The sequence below is a fragment of the Syzygium oleosum genome, unplaced genomic scaffold (genome assembly GCF_021117445.2).
Source record: "Syzygium oleosum isolate NSW1041296 unplaced genomic scaffold, Sole_v2.1 Sole_v2.04, whole genome shotgun sequence".
Taxonomy (NCBI): Eukaryota; Viridiplantae; Streptophyta; class Magnoliopsida; order Myrtales; family Myrtaceae; genus Syzygium; species Syzygium oleosum.
Genome location: NW_026607488.1, coordinates 12,157,904 through 12,163,903, shown reverse-complemented (window position 1 = coordinate 12,163,903; position 6,000 = coordinate 12,157,904).

Here is a 6,000-nt window from a genome sequence, read left to right as displayed (position 1 = left end):
TGTGATGATTGGCATATTGTTATGATTAGACTAACGTGCAGGGTTTGTGCATGAGCCGAGGTAAGGTAAGTATGTCGTGGTTGTTATAGCTTGTTGATTAAATGATTTTAGTGCTTGAATTAGTCTGGAGGTACGTGTTAGCCTAGGTGAGGTTTAGGGTGTTCGCTTATTGAGAAGTATTCTCATGGTTGTTTAACCAAACCATTTCAGAGCCCTGACCTGGACCATGAACACTCCTCCGCAACGTTTTGGGATACCGATGCACTCTGAGCACTTGGTAGTCGAGCACCTGGTAGGTGAGAACTAGGCTTGGATTAAGCGTACTACGGTGGTTTGGGTAGATGTAGGTGAACCCCAGTTGCAATCCAATAAGTTCACAGCATAGTGTTTTCGAGATGGTTTTGATGAGTTTGGACCCGTTCAGAGTTTTGATGTTCCGCATGATGGAGTCGGTGATTGGGATTCGTCGGCCGTTCCTCTTCCTGATGGTGAGCTAACTAGTGCTGAGACGGACCCTGTGAAGTCAGGCCTTGCACCTGCACCTATACCTGCACCTATACCGTTGGACCCCAAGCCTATAGAGGTCGAGCCTGACTTGGAGCCCGAGGAGTCACACCAGGGGGTAGTCCCTATGGAGCTGGAGGTCGAGCATGAGCTGACTGAAGAGTTTGAAGACCCTGAAGGATAGTACGAGGAGCCTAAATAAGAGTTCGAAGAGGAGCCTGAAGAAGAAGAACCCAAGGAAGAACTGCAGATTGAAGTCCCATTAGAGTCAGGATCCGAGGATAACCCGATTGAGATTGAGGCTGACTCCGAGTCACTTGATGAATGGGTAGATATAAGGGAGCCTGACACCGATTCTAGGGGGACTGACCCCCGAGTGGACACCTTTTTAGGTCTCGTAGGGGTTAGTAAGGGCTAGTTGTTAAAACCATTTTTTTGAGAATGCTCTCTTTTTGGTATAGAAGATAACCTACCTAAATTAGTTGCCCCTTTTTTTATGATAGTGGTTGTTAACCTTATAAGCCTGGTTTGTTTTGTAAGAATGGATATTGTATGTATGTCTCATGTTATTGAAAGTTGTTCGTTTGGTTATGTGGTTGATCTCCCTGTTACCCCTCTTCTAATTCTTGTCCGGGTGTTATACTTGTTTTCGCTTGTGTTTGATCTCTGATGATTTGGGGTTGGGTCGGCGACGAGCTTGGGACGTCGCATTCAATTCAACCAAGTTAGGGGTGTCGCGCGCTCGCTAGGGTTCGGGTTGTGACATCCCCTGTTTATTTGCTTTTAGAGCAAGGTCGGCTCAATCCAAGTTGATCGAAGCCTGGAGTGATAAGGAGCGATGACCTTTGGAGTAGTTGACTAGGGAGACCTTAGCGAGTCATAGGTGTGGAACGCACTATGCGTGCTTCCATATTGTTTGTTGTGATTGTTGGATGAATTGAATGTCCTAACAATTGAGTTGCAGGTGCGTTTGGACCTGAGGTAATTGCACGAACCCGCTGATTGTGAGCTTGTGTTTTTTATGATTGAACTGCCTAAGACCATAGACTGGTATAGTTGGCCTAGGTCTCTAATTCCTGAGTGGAATTATAGTAGGTAGGTGAGTGATAGAAACCCGAGAGGATGAGCTCGAGAGGTGGGCGGTCAAGAGGTCAATCGAGTTCTCAGGGCCAAGCAACAATGGATCCAAGAGTTGATGGGGTCATAAGTGCGCTGGAAGAAGTTGGGAATCTCATGGGGAGGCAGGCTCAAGAACGTGCTGCCACTATAGCCCAGGCTGCTAAGGCTGCTGCAGTTGTTGCTACTAATGGTAATAATGAAAATCATGGTCAAGGGCAAGTGAATGCGAATAGGCAGATGCATCAGTTAATTGAGCAGTTCTTGAAGTTAAAGCCCCCTAAGTTTGATGGTAAAGGCGACCCTGAGGCTGCATCGCTGTAGGTAGAGGAATTGGAAAAGGTTTTTGAGGTACTAGGGTGCACCGACGAAGAGAAAGTAACCTTGGTGGTATACCAGCTCCAAGGAAATCCGAGTAATTAGTGGAAAGCCACCAGAGGAAGAGTGTTCCATGCTGGTATCGCTCAGACTTAGGTTGTGTTCGTTGAAGTCTTCAATGGCAAGTACTTTTCTGAGAGTGCACGGGAGCAGAAGTTGGCTGAGTTCATAAGGCTTCGTTAGGGACATATGATAATAGACCAATATGAGGCAGAATTTGCTATATTGTCTAAGTTTGCTCCGAGGATGGTGGACGACCCGTTGGATAGGGCTCAGAGGTTCCGAGATGAATTGAAGCTGGACCTCCACAGCCAGATGATATCGCTGAATCTGAGGGACTATAATGAGATTTATGAGCGGGCCCAAGCTATTGAGTGTGATCTAGCGAATAGGGCCGCTGCTTCTGGATAAAGGTATGCCTCGGCTAGGGACAACCGCCACTTCAAGAAGAACCTGATGGCGGGAAATCGGCGCTTTGTCCCTCCCATTAAGAAAAATATCGGGAAGCCGAACCGCTTTCATAATGGCCCATGTCGATTGTGTAGGGAAAGGCATGGAAGTGGACCCTGCCCGAATAGGGGCGGAGCATGTTTCAGATGTGGCGAAGTAGGCCATTAGGTAAGGAATTGCCCCAACAACAGACAGGTTAGGTCGCATGCGCTACCGCCACCGCCTCAGAATGGAAACCAAGTTGGAGCTGCCCCGCCGGTTAATAAGAATAGGCTGCCAGCCCAAGGAAGAGTCTATGCAATGGCGAGAAGGGAAGCTGAGGATGCACCAGGCGTGGTCACAGGTACGATCTCTCTTTGTGATCATGCTGCATATGCATTATTTGATCCGGGGGCGTCACATTCATTTGTGTCTGAACAATTTGTTAGACTAACTGGAATAGAACCGCGACTGCTTGATGTTGTACTGCATGTTGCTACCCCGCTGAATGATAAGGTGTTAGTCTCGTTAAGATGCCTGGATTGTCAAATTGTGATTGGTGATAGGGAAGAAAGGATAGATCTCGCAGTTTTAGCTATGTTTGACTTTGATGTGATTGTGGGCATGGATTGGTTAGTTAAACAGAGGGTTGTAATGGATTGTAGTAGCAGGATGATTCAATTTAATCCGGTTGGACATCTTAGATTTGAATTTGTGGGAAATAGAGGAGGAACCTCGGTACCTTGGATTTCGTCACTGGAAGTGACTACGTTATTGGACGAAAGGTGCCAAGGATTTCTAGCGGCTGTGGTTGATTCGATGGTTGGAGGACATAGCCGTGGTGTACAACTTTCCCGATGTCTTTCCTCAGGAATTGCTGGGACTGCCACCTGAAAGAGAAATGGAGTTTGTAATCGAGTTGGCCCCTAGGATCGAACCAATCTTGAAAGCACCCTATAGGATGTCATTTTCGAAATTGAAGGAACTGAAGGTTTAGATGCAGGAGTTACTAGATAAAGGTTTCATTCGTCCCAGTGCATCTCTATGGGGAGCGCCAGTCTTATTTGTGAGAAAGAAAGATGGGTCGTTGAGGCTGTATATTGATTATAGGCAGTTGAATCAAGTGACTATTAAGAATAAGTATCTACTGCCGAGGATTGATGACCTGTTTGATTAGTTACAAGGAGCGTCAGTGTTTTCTAAGATTGATTTAAGGACTGGTTACCATCAATAGAGGATTAAGAAGGAAGACATACCAAAGATGGCGTTTAGGACTAGATATGGACACTATGAGTTTACAGTAATGCCATTTAGATTGACTAACGCCTCTGCTGCCTTTATGGACTTGATGAACCGTGTGTTTAAGGAGTTCTTAGATCAATTTGTCATAGTCTTCATAAATGATATATTGATATACTTGAAGAGCCCGGAAGAGCATGAGTTGCATCTAAGCAAAGTTCTACAAACATTAAGAGAACATGCACTCTATGCCAAGTTTAGTAAGTGCGAGTTCTGGCTCAATCGAGTGGCGTTCCTTGGACATGTGATCTCTGGGGATGGAATCTCAGTAGATCCGGCAAAGATTGAAGCCGTGGCAAAGTGGCCGAGACCGATGACGGTAATAGAGGTTCGAAGTTTCTTGGGTCTGGCAGGATACTATAGATGTTTTGTGGAAGGATTTTCAGCTATAGCAACACCGTTGACACGCCTACTAAAGAAGGAAACGAAGTTCGAATGGACTGACAAGTGTGAAAGGAATTTTCAGGAATTGAAGCATAGGTTGACGACTGCGCCAGTATTGACTATTCCATCAGGACCTGGAGGGTATGAGATTTATAGTGACGCATCGTTGAAATGACTAGGATGTGTTCTTATGCAACGTGGACGAGTAGTGGCATATGCATCACGGCAGTTGAGACCGCATGAATTGAACTACCCGACGCACGATTTGGAATTGGCTGCGATAATCTTTGCTCTTAAGATTTGGAGGTATTATTTGTGTGGAGAGAAATTTCAAATATATACTGACCACCAAAGTCCTAAGTACTTGTTTTTCCAAAAGGAACTCAATATGAGACAGCGCCGTTGGATGGAATTGCTCAAGGACTATAATTGTGATATATTGTATCACCCAAAAAGGCTAACCGAGTAGCGGATGCGTTGAGTCAGAAGTCGAGCATCGCGCACTTGATGGTTAAGGAATGGACTTTGTTGGAAGGAGTGCGAGACTCGGAGTTTAAGTTCGAAGTAAGTCAAGTCTCGAGTTTGCTCGCTACATTAAGGATCGAACCAGAAATCCATACTAAGATCAAGGCTTTGCAATTTACGGACAAAGAGATTCAAAGAATTCTGGAAATGGATGCTACCAAGAAGAAATTGGACTTCCAAGTATCCGAAGACGGGATCTTGAAGTTTCGAGGAAAGTTATGGGTACCAGACGATGCTGAGCTTAATGAGGAAATCTTGTTGGAAGCGGATCGTAGCAACTCTAGTATTCATCCGGGTAGTACTAAAATGTATCAGAACTTGAGACAACATTATTGGTGGAATGGCATGAAGGTAGACGTAGCCAAGCACGTAGCCAAGTGCTTAACATGCCAACAAGTGAAAGCATAATATTGTAAGCCTGGAGGACTGTTGCAACCTTTGGAAATTTCCGAATGGAAGTGGGAGCATATCACTATGGATTTCGTAATAGGATTACCAAGGAGCCAAAGAGGCCACAATTCCATTTGGGTGATCATTGATAGATTGACAAAATCGACGCATTTTCTAGCAGTGTGAAAGGACTTTGCAATGGAAAGGTATGCTGAGTTGTATGTAAGAAAGATAGTTCGTCTGCACGGGGTGCCGGTGATGATCACTTCGGACCGTGATCCCAAGTTCACTGTCAATTTTTGGAAGAGTCTTTAGACGGCAATGGGAATGAAGGTACAATTTAGTACGGCTTATCATCCACAAATAGATGGCCAGTCTGAAAGGACGATTTAGACTTTAGAAGATATGTTTTGGGCATGTGTGTTGGACTTTCAAGGTAAGTGGGAAGAGCAGTTATACTTGGTGGAATTTGCATATAATAACAGTTTTCAGCAGAGTATTGGGATGGCGCCATTTGAGGCATTGTATGGTAGGGCATGTAGAACGCCCGTGTGTTAGGATGAAGCTGGAGAAAGAAGTATAACGGGCCCCGAGTTGGTTCGGCAATCAGTTGAGGCGGTTAAGATAATTCGTGAAAGGTTGAAAACCGCACAAAGTCGCCAAAAGAGTTACGCCGACCGAAGACGGAGACCGTTGGAATTTCAAGAAGGAGATCACGTTTTTCTTAATATATCACCCATGAGAGGATTGTCCCGATTTGGCAATAAAGGGAAGTTGAGTCTGAGGTATGTAGGGCCCTTTGAAATCTTGGAAAAGATTGGAGATTTGGCTTATCGTCTTGCATTACCGCTGAATTTGTCTCAAGTGCACAATCTGTTTCACGTGTCGATGTTGAGGAAGTATGAACGGGACTCGACCCATATGCTAAATCACAAGGAAATAGAAGTCGACGACAGGGTGTCGTATGTTGAGAAG